General features: G+C 39.1%; 1 non-coding gene across 1 annotated transcript; it reads left to right on the forward strand.

Annotated features, from left to right (window-relative positions):
- The first annotated feature begins 8,540 nt into the window (after positions 1–8,540).
- Positions 8,541–8,681, forward strand: LOC112209168 (U4 spliceosomal RNA). The gene has a single exon (XR_002943818.1). It is a non-coding gene; the product is annotated as a U4 spliceosomal RNA (small nuclear RNA).
- Positions 8,682–12,896: the final 4,215 nt, after the last annotated feature.

Below are 12,896 nucleotides of genomic sequence, written 5' to 3' on the forward strand. Positions count from 1 at the left end.
GAACATATATTTTCTCCTAATTATTTGAGATGACAGTGGAGGTTGTTTCAGTGAAATGCATTTTAACTGCAGATAACCAAAAATGTCTACAAATCAGCTTAAATGATAGCAAATATCTGATGTCACATAAGAAATCTGAGGAAGCACAGCCCAAAGGGATGTTTGATGCAGTGACTCAATAAAGTCAACAGGCTGGGTACAGTGCCCCATGCCTGTAATCCCAGCACTTTGGGAGACCAAGGCAGGAAGATCACTGGAGGCCAAGAGTTTGAGACCAGCCTGGGGGCAACATAGCGAGTCCCCGTCTCTACAAAAAATTAAAAAATTAGCTGGGTATGGTGGCGCTTGCCTGTAGTTCCACCTACTCAGGCTAAAGCAGAAGTATCCCTTGAGCCCAGGAGTTACAGGTTGCAGTGAGCCATGATCACAGCACTGCACTCCACCCTGGGTGACAGGGCGAGATCTTTTCTCCAAAAAATAATAATAAACAAAGTTATCAAAGACCTACATTATTTTCACCTCTCTGCTATCTTCATTGTGTTGTCTTTGCCCTCAGGCTGGTTCCTCATGGCCCCAAATACTGCAGGAGTTCCAAGTATCACGTCTAGATGTTATAATGTCCAGAGAATAAAGTGAAACATCTCAGTATACTTCCTTCATAAGAACATGAAATACTCTCCCTCCCTGAAAACCACTGGCTGACTTTTCTTATGTCTCATTGAGTAGTTTTGGATCATATCCCTTTTCCTAAACCAATCACTAACAAGGGATTTCCATAATTAATTTCAACATTTATCTGAGGATATCAACCACAGAGATTACAACCTAGACTATCAGGATCTGTCTCAAGAAAGTGTCATTCCATCAAGTTTATATATGCTTTCTTTAAGATTTTGAACCAATAATTTTTTCAGTCAGCAGGCTTATTAGCATAAAGAAAAATATTAATAGAGTCAATTCAGTAAACATTCATTATATATAAACAACGTGGAAAATGCTGTGCTAGGCACTATAAGAAATAAAAATCAAAATAGGACAGTCTTTCTTCAGGATTTGTTTCCCTAGTAGAGGATCAGGCACATTGATACTGTCATAGAAGGTAGACTTTAATCGTCATATTGAAAACAGTGAGTGATTCATTCTGGCCGAGGTTTTTGTTATACTTAATTCTCTGATTTATGACTCCATAAGCCCACAGACATGCGGTACCCCCACAGGTTTGAAGGTAAACATTTCCCTCAGTGTTCACAGCGTAGAGCAGTTCTCCAAATGGCTGCCCTAATTTTCACACCACACACATCGGTCTAACATCATCCACAGGCCCAATAATGTTTTATTTTCCAACAGACTGTGGGGTAAACGGCACCTTTTAAATGTTCCAGGCCAGGCGCAGTGGCTCATGCCTGTAATCCCAGTACTTTGGGAGGCCAAGGTGGGAGGATCAGTTGAGCCCAGGAGTTCAAGACCAGCAGGGTCAACATGGTGAGACCCCTGTCTCTACAAAAAAATAAAAAATTAGCCTGATGCGGTGGCACATGCCTGCAGTCCCAGCTACTTAGTAGGCTGAGGTAGGAGGATCCCTTGAGCTCAGGAGGTGGAGGCTGCAGTGAATTGTGACTCCAGCCTGGGCCATAGAGCAAGACCCTGTCTCAAAAAAACACCCAAATGTTCCAGAGCATCGAGTCAGGATTAGCTGCCATTTCTAGAAAATGACAAGAGGCCTGTTTTTTAAAAGTGACTCTACTCTGGAAATTGTCACATGGAGAACTGGAAGCAGAGATTTTATGAAATTCCCATGCTTTAAAAGAATCAAGAGGAGGTTAAAAAAAAATTAAAAGATTTTACCAAATCACATTGGAGGACAAACCTTTACAGGGAAACTTTGGTTGCTCCTCCTTTGTGTTGGGTACCAAGTTTTTTTGTAAGATATTAATAAATTTTCTTGTTCTAAATCCATAACTGCTCATATTTTAAAAGAGATGGCTCTTACGGGTATTATTTTACATTATATCCCGTCTCTGAAAATCTCTCAACATTGAGAATAAAACTTAATGGATGAAATTTATTTACTTATTTATTTATTTATTTTATTTCATTTTATTTTTTTTTTGAGACAGGGTTTCACTCTGTTGCCCAGGCTGGAGTGTAATGGTATGATCTCAGCTCACTGCAACCTCCGACTCCGGGTTGAAGCAATTCTCCTGCCTCAGCCTCCCTAGCAGCTGGGATTACAGGAATGCACCACCACACCTGGCTAATTTTTGTATTTTTAGTAGAGATGGGGTTTCACCATGTTGGCCAGGCTGGTCTCAAACCCCTGACTTCAAGTGATCTGCCCATCTCGGCCTCCCAAACTGCTGGGATTACAGGTGTGAGCCACCGCATCCAGCCAAGAATAAAACTTAATAGATCAAATTTATTTTTAAAAATTCATTTATTTCCACCTCTGCTAAATCAAAGCTACTTTACTGAGCAGGTGGCTATCTGATTCTGTCATCTTATTAGCAGACACCAACCAAGAGGAGTTACGTGATACCCAGAGGAATATTAAACTGAAGAAATAAGGGCCACCAAGGGCTCATCTGTAGGCAGCTCTTTGAAGTTCCTCTCTGGGCCCAACTTTCCTCTGGCAGATTGGTAGGAGACAGCTGTCTTCACAGTGCACGTTCCCCTACCATTTCAAACACTCTTGACTAAATCTTAAACTACTCACTAGTTGTTGATTGTAAATCCATTTGCTTTTATTGTAGCACAATGCATGTTTATTGTAGAAAAAGCAAAAAAAATACAAGTAAGGAAAAATAAAGTACGTAATTCCAATTATCCAAAGGCATTTACCGTTAATGCCTTCGTATATATGGTTCCAGGTTTATCTGTGCGTCAAAAGATTTAACACTATACTTGAAATAGCTGAATAGTATTCCATTACATACATATATATATCAATTTAACAAATTGTTATGGTTTTCACAGCTATAAATGTCCATCTTATCTTATTACAAATAGCCATTTCAAAGAATATGTCCAGTACTCAGGATCTGTGCATCTCCTAATTATTTCCTTTAAAAAGTCTATATTTTATGCTCAATACCACTAATCATTAGGGAAATGCAAATGAAAACCATAATGAGATACCATCTCATACTAGTCAGAAGGGCTTTTATTAAAAGGTCTGAAGATAACAGATGCTGGTGAGGTTGTGGAGAAAAGGGAGTGCTTATACACTCCTGGTGGGAATGTAAATTAGTTCAGTCACTGGACATTTCTCAAAGAACTTAAAATAGAACTACCATTCAACCCAGCAATCTCACTACTGAGTATATACCCAAAGGAATATAAATCATTCTACCATAAAGACACATGCACACCTATGTTCATCACAGCACCATTCACAATAGCAATTGCATGGAATCAACCTAAATGCCCATCAGGTGGACTGGATAAAGAAAATGTTGGGCCAGGCAGAGTAGCTCACGCCTATAAACCAAGCATTTTGGGAGGCTAAGGTGGGCGGATCACTTCAAGTCAGGAGCTCATGACCAGCCTGGCTAATATGACAAAACCCCATCTCTACTAAGAATAGAAAAATCAGCCAGGCATGGCGGTACGTGCCTATATTCCCAGCTACTGGGGAAACTGAGGCACGAGAAACATTTGAAGCCTGGGAGGTGGAGGTTGCAGTGAGCTGAGATGGTACTACTGCACTCTAGCCTGGGTGACAGAGCAAGACTCTATCTCAGAAAAAGAAAAAGAAAGAAAATGTGACACATATAACACCATGGAATACTACACAGTCACAGAAAAGAACAAAATTACATTCTTTGCAGCAACATGGGTGAAACCGGAGGCCATCATCCTAAGTGAATTAACACAGGAACAGAAAATCAAATACTGCATGTTCTCCCTAATAAGTGGGAGCTAAACATTGAGTACACCCAGGCTAGAGTGCAGAGGCACCATCTCAGCTCAAACATGGACATAATGAAGGGAATAATAGATATGGAAGCCTAACTGAGGGTGGAGGGTGAGAGGAGGATGGTGATTGAAAAACTACCTATCAGGCATTATGCTGATTACTTGGGTGACAAAATTACCTGTATACCAAACCCCCAAACACGTAATTTACCCACGTAACAAATGTGCACATATACCCCTTGAATCTAAAATGAAAGTTGGAAAGAACAAAAAGTCTACATTTTAAAACATTAGATTTTTCCACACTTTTTTTCTATTTGTTTAAAAAGGAGAGAAAGGATAAAAAAAGAGCTAGAGAATCTTTAAAATTCACATTTGGCATATGTGAATATGGCTATGTTTTATGATCATTTATTTGCAGTTTTTAAGCTGTATACTTCCAAAAGGTTATTGATATTGGTTACAAGCAAATTTATGTACATGCATGCAGCAAAACACTAAAGGTAAAGAGATGAGAACGCACATAAAGAGGAGAGTAATGGTGTAAGGAAGGAGTAATGAGTTAATTTTAATATCAGGACAGCCAAGGAAAAAAAGGAAGCATTACAGGTGAGGCGATTCTCATTGTCTGATAAAAGGAAGCACACTATTTCAAAGGAGTCTTTTTTTCTAGCACTACACTAGTGATACAGTAATATATCCCATGTGTCTTTAAATAAAGGCATTGATCAATGAATTTTTTTAATCCACCATTTCTTTATAAAGCCAAGGACACAATATTAAATTTCATTTCAGGAAAAACATTTTTATAGGAAAAGCTAACATAGTTCAAGTAGATATCTTGTGATCTAACTTGTTACAAAGAAAGAACTTAGACTAACATATAATAACGTTCCCATATGTGGTTTTCCTCCAACAGCTCTCATTTCAACCATACATTTGGCAGAAGCTAATTAACTGCGGACTCCAGAACTGCCTGATGGAGAGTCAATATTGACCTCAAATCTTTGAATTTGTTTGAAAGCCTACATAACTACTAAGGTGAGCCCCATAGAGCAAAATGTAGATGACTGGGATTAGAAATTCTTTTCAATGAGCTTCCTTGACCATAAAAGAATCTGAGGGTAGTTTGGGTAGAAAGAAGGTTGCCAGCTCAAAAGCCCTCAGGTGTCACTAAATGCATAATGGAGCCAGGTGTGAACAATGGCAAATTGAAGCTGCTTAGCCAAAGGCACTGAAAACATACAAACATTCAAAAGTATAAAAACACTGTTGGGCCAGGCACAGTGGCTTACACCTATAATTCCATCACTGGGGTCCGAGGCTGGTGGATCACCTGAGGTCAGGAGTTCGAGGCCAGCCTGGTCAATATGGTGAAACTCCCATCTCTACTAAAAATACAAAATTAGCTAAGCATGGTGGCAGGCACCTGTAATCCCAGCTACTCAGGAGACTGAGGCAGGAGAATTAGGAATATAAATCATTCTACGATATATTTTATATATATATATACACACACACACACACACATATATACATATATATGTGTATATGTATATATGTGTATATGTGTATATATGTGTGTGTGTATATGTGTGTGTGTGTGTGTATGTATGTATATATATATATAGAGAGAGAGAGAGAGAGAGAGGAGGCGGAGGTTGCAATGAGCTGAGATTGCGCCATTGCACTCCAGCCTGGATGACAAGAGTGAAATTTCAACTCCGGGAAAAAAAAAAAACACTGTTGCAACCAGTCTCCTGGTAGAACTTGGTCTGCAGGCAGCCAGTTGGTATACCTGCTGACAATAACTGACTTGGAGCATTAGCGCTTCCTGTTGAGCCAACCAGAATGAGTTCTCTACAAAATGTACAGCCAAGTTCCTGAATAAATATACTCACTATTTGAATATTGGAATCCATCAGCCAAGAACACCTGTTTTAGTTCTTTTAACAGTAGTAGGCAATCAGGGTGAAAGGCTCCTCCTAATCCATGATAGCGCCCCACGTCATCAGTTTAGAGAAGTTTGTTTTTCTATTTGCTGTAACAAAAGGACATGGATTACCTTAATATAAATAATAAGAATCAGACTATTGGTTTATGTTGATAAGAAGAGTGAGTAGAACATAGCTCTCTTTTATCTGCAATGGATCAGAGCACCCCATCGTATCCATCTTGATTCTGGTAGGGGTATTATGAAGAATTCATATGCACTAGAAAGGCTCAGCCATCTTGGCTTTCTTGACTTCATAATTTAGCCATGCTTTGGCCAAATTGCTGAAAAACAGTAATATTTAGGTACATAATAAATTTAAGGGAGACGCATTCACTCTTAACCTTACTTGAGGGTCAAGGCAAATATTTCCAGAAAAATGACCCATGGGAAAATGATCTTTGAGTAAAGATTTTCTATGCCTCAGTGTTTTGCAGAGTCAATTCTAGGCATTCCATTCTTTCAACACTATCAACAAATGGGTTTTTGAACATGTGACTTATTTTTAAAACTGTAAAGATTTTCCTTAAATTGTATTCAAATAAGTCCTAGCCAAGTTAATATACATTAATACTTCTGTACTGCCCTTAAGAATAAATTCATACAAAAACACCTATTAACATAGAACTTTCCTTCATCTTCACCTTTGCTTTTACTCAATTTTTTTCAAGGGTGTTGACCAGCACTGTTGCTACTAGCCACATATTATTGAAATTTAAATCAACATTAGAATTAAATTAAAAGCTCAGTTTCTTTCCACATTTTCAAGTGTTCAATGACCACGTGGGTATAGTGGATACTATATTGGTCTGCACATATATAGAATATTTTCATCATCACTGAAAATTGTACTGGAGAGCCATGATTGAGATAAGAGAAAAAGCAACTGAATATTTGCCCATAAAGAAAATGACATGGAAATTTGCTGGGAGAAAACAATTTGCTTATAAATATACCTGCCAATTGAGAAGTCACAATTTGTTGGAGTTCAATTACAAAATTATTTTTGTCTTTCAACTATGTCCACCAGCAACACTGGATCAAATTTGCTTTTCCAGCTGGGTGACTGCTGCCTTAACAATGTCTTAGGATGATTCTGTAGTCATTTTTAGTTACTAAAACAATGTCAACAATCTTTTTTGTTCCAATAATTAAGACTCAATGTGGCTAGGCACATTGGCTCACACCTGTAAATACCAGCACTTCGTGAGGCTAAGATGAGAGGATCAGTTGAGCTCAGGAGTTCAAGATCAGCCTGGGCAACATGGCAAGGTCCTGTCTCTACAAAAAAATTAAAAATTAGCCCAGTGTACCTGTAGCCCCAGAGGCTGAGGTAGGAAGACTGCTTGGGCCCAGGAGGTTGAGGCTGCAGTGGGTCATGATCTGATCCAGCCACTGCACTCCAACCTGGGTGACAGAGTGAGACCCTGTCTCAAAAAAAAGACCCAATGCCATTAAATTTTTAATATTTGAATGTCACACTCGACCCAGAACTCTTGTCCTCTCTTACCACTTCCCTTACCTCACGCAAGCTTTAGTGTTTGAAGTGAAGGAGGAAGGTGTGGTTTGTCTCTGAGACACTTTTTATTCCTTCTTTTTTAAAAAACTTCATTGTTTGAATTGACACATAATTGAAATAATATTCACAGAGTATATAGTGACCTTTTGATACTATATCATGATCAGGGTAATTAGCATATTCATCATCTCAAACATTTATCATCTCTGGGAACATTCAATATCCTCCTTCTGGCTGTCTAAAACTATATTATTGTTAACTATAGTCATCCTATAGTGCTTTATATAGAACACTAGAACTTATTCCCCATCTACCTTTAATTTTGTATTCTTTAACAAATCTTTCCATTGCCCATGTCCCTCTGCCCTTCCCAGCCTCTAGTATCCTCTGCTATAGTTTTTACCTCTAAGAGTTCAACTAATTTTTAGCTTCCCCATGTGAGTGAGAACATACTGGGGTTTAACTTTCTATTCCTGGCTTATTTCACTTAGCATAATATTCCCCAGTTCTACACATGTTGCTGTGAATGACAGGATTTCTTTCTTTTTGTGGCTGAATAACATTCCATGGTGCACCATGTGGTTCTTCTTCTATTGATGGACACTTAGGTTGATTCCTATCTTGGCTATTGTGAGTGGTGCTGCAATAAACACGGAGGTGCAGATGTCTCTTTTATATACAAATTTCCTCTCCTCTGGATAAATGCCCAGGGACATTTGCTACCATGGATTCGGGGACAAGATGATGATGGAGCTGAGGCAACAAAACTCTCCTCATGTGATTGTCTCCATGGGAAGACATAGAGTTGGGAAAGGCCTCTACTCTTCTTGTAGTTTAAGCTGCCTCCATCTGGTTGTGATGGCCTCCCCTGATGTGTCAGCCTCTACATAAGGGGTGTACTTGTGAAGTTTCACACTAGACCTATGTGTCCAATATCCTCTCAGTCTCCAAGGGCTCCTCCATTTAACACCTTTTCTCCTTCAACCTTGCCATGAACACATCTTCAAAATCAGGAGACACGGGCCAGCATTTCCCTCTTCTTTTCTATTATGAGGGAAGAGAGCTGAAAAGAAAAGCATGTCATACATATAGCAACAGAAGTCTCCAGATTCTAGCTTTGTACCGTGGCAGTCTCATAACCAATGAGGTTTATTCGAGGCGTGATTACTGCTAATTAAAAACTTTTTCCAATACCCCATCATCATGACTTGAAATATAGCTGGCATAGGCAATTTTTGACAGTCTCTATGGAGACTTAACTATCTCAGGTTTAAAAAAAGCTGACATTTTTTTTTTAAGTCTCCAGATTCTGCAGCTAAGTAAGTACTTGAAGGGAAAGGGTGTCAGTCTCCTCTTTTTCAAGACACCCCCAACCTTCATGAGCATTTTATCAAAACTGACTCACTTGGCTCCATTAATGGAAAAGCACCACTGCCACCTTCTCCAAGGACAGACATAGCAGAGAGGACCTCCAACCACAAATTGTGAAAGTTGTTCCTCCAAGTTCCTGGGATGCAGGAGGAAATCAGGGGACAGGGGGAGATGGTAACTAGTGGTAGTAGTAGGGATAAATGCCACTCAGCATGCACTGGCAACTATTAGTGGCTTAGGAATACTTAGTGCCTTGTGTCCTCAGCTTTGGGTTTTAGCCACAATTCTGAGACAACAGGAAAAATCAAACTCCACTTTCTCTTACATATGCAATAGATATTAGAAGCAGCCTTAAATTTATGCCTTAAAATTTCCATCCAAACATAGTAAAGATTTTTAGTCATTTAGAGCTATGTTCCAGAGCAGTTTCCAAGTCAGAATAAGTTAAACCGTTTGCCTTTTGATACTTGATATTTTATGGTTTCCAATTTGCTATTTGCAGCTAACCTTAGGGGTGAACAGCTCTAATTCATCTGAATGGAGAAACAGTGTAACCAACCAGTTTCTCACAGAGACAGAATACTTTGGCTGCTTTGTCCAGGCTGTTGGGATGGAGTCAGCCAATAGCTAAGAATGAGGGTCATTGATTCACATGACAGGGGGTCCAATGTAGGTCAAGTTCTACCTGCGTATCTGAGAATTGCCCCTGAATAATATTTATATCTGAATGAATCGATTCTAATATAGTAGTAAAAAGTGTGAGCTTCAGAGTCAAACACCTGAGCTGACAGTCCATCCCAACTACGTATTAACTCTGTGAAGTTGAGCACATTGCAGAATTCCTGTGCCCCTGTGTAATCATCCTTACAATGGTGGCTCCTGGGTGGCTATGAGGGTAATATGTGATTACACACCTGCAGGACTTACATGTGCTTAAACAGACACCATCATAAACTTTCATATTACATTCTGATAGAATTAGAAACTATAAAGGTGTTATGAGGAGGAGGAGAGACATTTATGGAAATATTTGCCAAACTCACTTGTAATCTATAATTTGACCATTTACTGCACACACTGTCCATGCTCTAGATGTCACTGGACTCCATTGCTAGATGGTGCTCCCCAGTGTGATTTATTTTTCAGACATTGCATTATCTTTGGTGTAATATGTTTTTATTAAAGTCACATTACCATGTGATATTCAGAGCACAAAATTTAACATAAAACAAATTTAATACAAAGAAAGGCAACTTATATCTAAATGATTTCTCTCTAACCCACTATTTGTAACAGCAGTAGAATAAAAGGAAATATTTTCACTGAAATAAAAATTGGACAGCAAAAATATATTTTTCAAAATGTAAGTAAAAATCAATTTATCTTAATTTTGGAATTCTTTATCGAAATGGCAAAAGTTGTTATAATTGAATTAAGGTATTTCATATGAGAAGGCAATTCTGAGACAGTAATGTAGACATTGTTCACTCAAAATTCATGTTGAAGCCTCAAAGACCAATATAATCGTATTTGGAGATGGGATCTCTGGAAGATAATTAGGTTTACATGAGGTCATGAGACTGCCACTCTCCTGACGGCATTGGTGCCCTCATAAGAGTCCCAGAGAGCTTGTTCTCCACTCCATCCCACTTTACCCTATGCCTGCCATATAAGAACACAGCAAGAAGGTGGCATCTACAGGCAGGAAGAGAGCCCTCATCACAAACCATAGGCATTTTGATCTTGGACTTTTAGCCTCCAGAACTGTAAGAAAATAAATTTCTATTGTTTTGGACAGCTAGACTAAGACTGTGTGTGTGTGTGTGTGTGTGTGTGTGTGTGTGTGTGTGAGACAGGGTCTCACTCAAGGATCCTCCTACCACAGCCTCCCACGTAGCTGGGACTACAGGTTCATGCCACCATGCTTATCTAATTTTTGTATTTTTTGTAGAGATGGTGTTTCACCATGTTGGCCAAGCTGGTATCGAACTCCTGAGCTCAAGCGACCCACCCATCTCGGCCTCCCAAAGTGCTGGGATTACAGGCGTGAGCCACCGTGCCCGGCCCTAAGATATGTTATTACAGAGGCCCAAGCTAAAGTAGCACTCTGCATGCTTCTATTATCAGCAAAAGTTTTTGAGTATGTTGAAATAAATGTGTGCGTTGTTACAGAAATAAAGATATATAACTTTGAATGGACATTTAGAAATCTATTAAAAATGGGGAAGAAAAGAATTCTGGAGTAATTTATGCAGATCTGAATAAAAAGTAACAATCGGTTTGGTTGGCTCCCTTACTGAGGCACTTATGAATCTAGTGCTGACCCAGCAAAACATCTTCCAACTCAGCACTTGGCTAAGAGGGCAGGAAGAAATCCTGCTCTAAAGAGATTACTTCAGAATTCACTTACTCTACTGTTTCAATTCAAACAAAAGTTTATACTTTCCTCATGACCATGGAAGATTGAAGTAAAACCACCATACTGGCATGATATAATGTAGTAGACGAACTGGCTCTTTATCAGAATATATGAAATTCATGCTGGGCCATTTATCAGTGACCTCGAATTAATTCTTTAACTTCACTGGACTTCGGTTTCTGCATTTGTAAAAATGAGAAAATAATGGCAATATCCGTCTCACTGGGTTGTTACAAGAATGTTAGAAAAGTGGCTGGCTTATGGCAAACTCTCAACTAATGTTAAATGCCCTGGCCTATCTAAGTATTAAATTCAACAAATGAACTCACATTCGTCCAGAAGAATAAGCATAGGCTCTAGATGACTGCAGAAAAATTTAACAAACCATTTAATTCAGACCCTACTGAAAACTCAGTAGGCCCTTTACAAGTAAAAGTTACCCCCACACTATAGTAAGCTCCATGACATTATATGATATGGAGAATTTTTTGTAGTGTATTCATCCATGATTTTGAATGAGAGTTGAAAAAATGTTTTTAAATGTTTAATGCTCATATGTGATTAGTTTTGTCAAAATAGAAATGATTGAAACAAATATATTTTAATTTTGCTACAAATTTTATGAAAGTACACAAATCTTCCAGATGGTCATATATCATTTTCATTGCAGATTTAAAATAATTTTTATTTAATTTAAATGTAGGAATTGATTGTATTAAATTAATTTAAATAATCTTTAACATTAAACTTTGCTTTGTCAAGGTATAATTTTACATCCCAACTACATTGGTTTTTTTATTCAATCTGAGAGCATCTGTCTTTTAGTGTGTTAGACCATTCGGGGTTTGTTCCTTGTAAACCTTTTGAGTTTTTCCACCTTGACCTCAGATAATTTCCTCCCACAAAAACACTGACCTATGCTCAGATGAAGACTAGAGGACCTGCTGCAGAGCTCTGAAGTTCTCTGGAGCCCTCTCCCCCTGGATACTTTGCCACCTTAGCCTACCCAATTTCTAGCTCTGTCTCCTCAACTCAGGGATACCACCAACCTCCTCCTCCTGGGATCTGCTTCCCTCCAGCATGGCCTGGAAACTCTCTCCTGGGAGGAAACTGGGGCAATCCTAGGCCTCACCTCATTTGTTTCTCCTCTCCCAGGAATTCTTGTCTTTTATTACCTGATGTCCCATGTCTTGGTAAACCATTGTTTCATATATTTTGTTCAGTTTTTTTGTTCAGGCAGAAGAGTAAGTCCAGTCCCTGTTACCACAGAAGGGCTTCCACCTTGATTTCCAACAGGAAAATTGAAATGAGCACCTGCACTTATAAAGCCTTATTTGTTCTCTCTCATTTGAGGGACATGGAACCCTTGACTGCCTTTAGCAAATTCTGTGACGCTTTCCAATACCACTAATGGCCTATTTCATGTCTGCTCCAGTGGGACGGTGACCTGCACCCAGGAATGGCTCTTCAGCCTGCCTCCTGCTCGTCCTCACCCCAACTAGAAGGTGGTAGACAAGAACATTTCTAGGCAGGATCTCCAAGGCCCAGGCAGAGGAGCACAGAAAAAAAAAAGGAGACAGCAGCCCAACCCAGTACATATAATTTAAGGACCCCTTGTCCTTGACAATTGCTTTGATTGTCATCTTCCCATTGGACATTTTTTTTAACTCAATGCTATT

Source organism: Pan troglodytes, chromosome 3, assembly GCF_028858775.2.
Source record: "Pan troglodytes isolate AG18354 chromosome 3, NHGRI_mPanTro3-v2.0_pri, whole genome shotgun sequence".
NCBI classification, from domain to species: Eukaryota; Metazoa; Chordata; class Mammalia; order Primates; family Hominidae; genus Pan; species Pan troglodytes.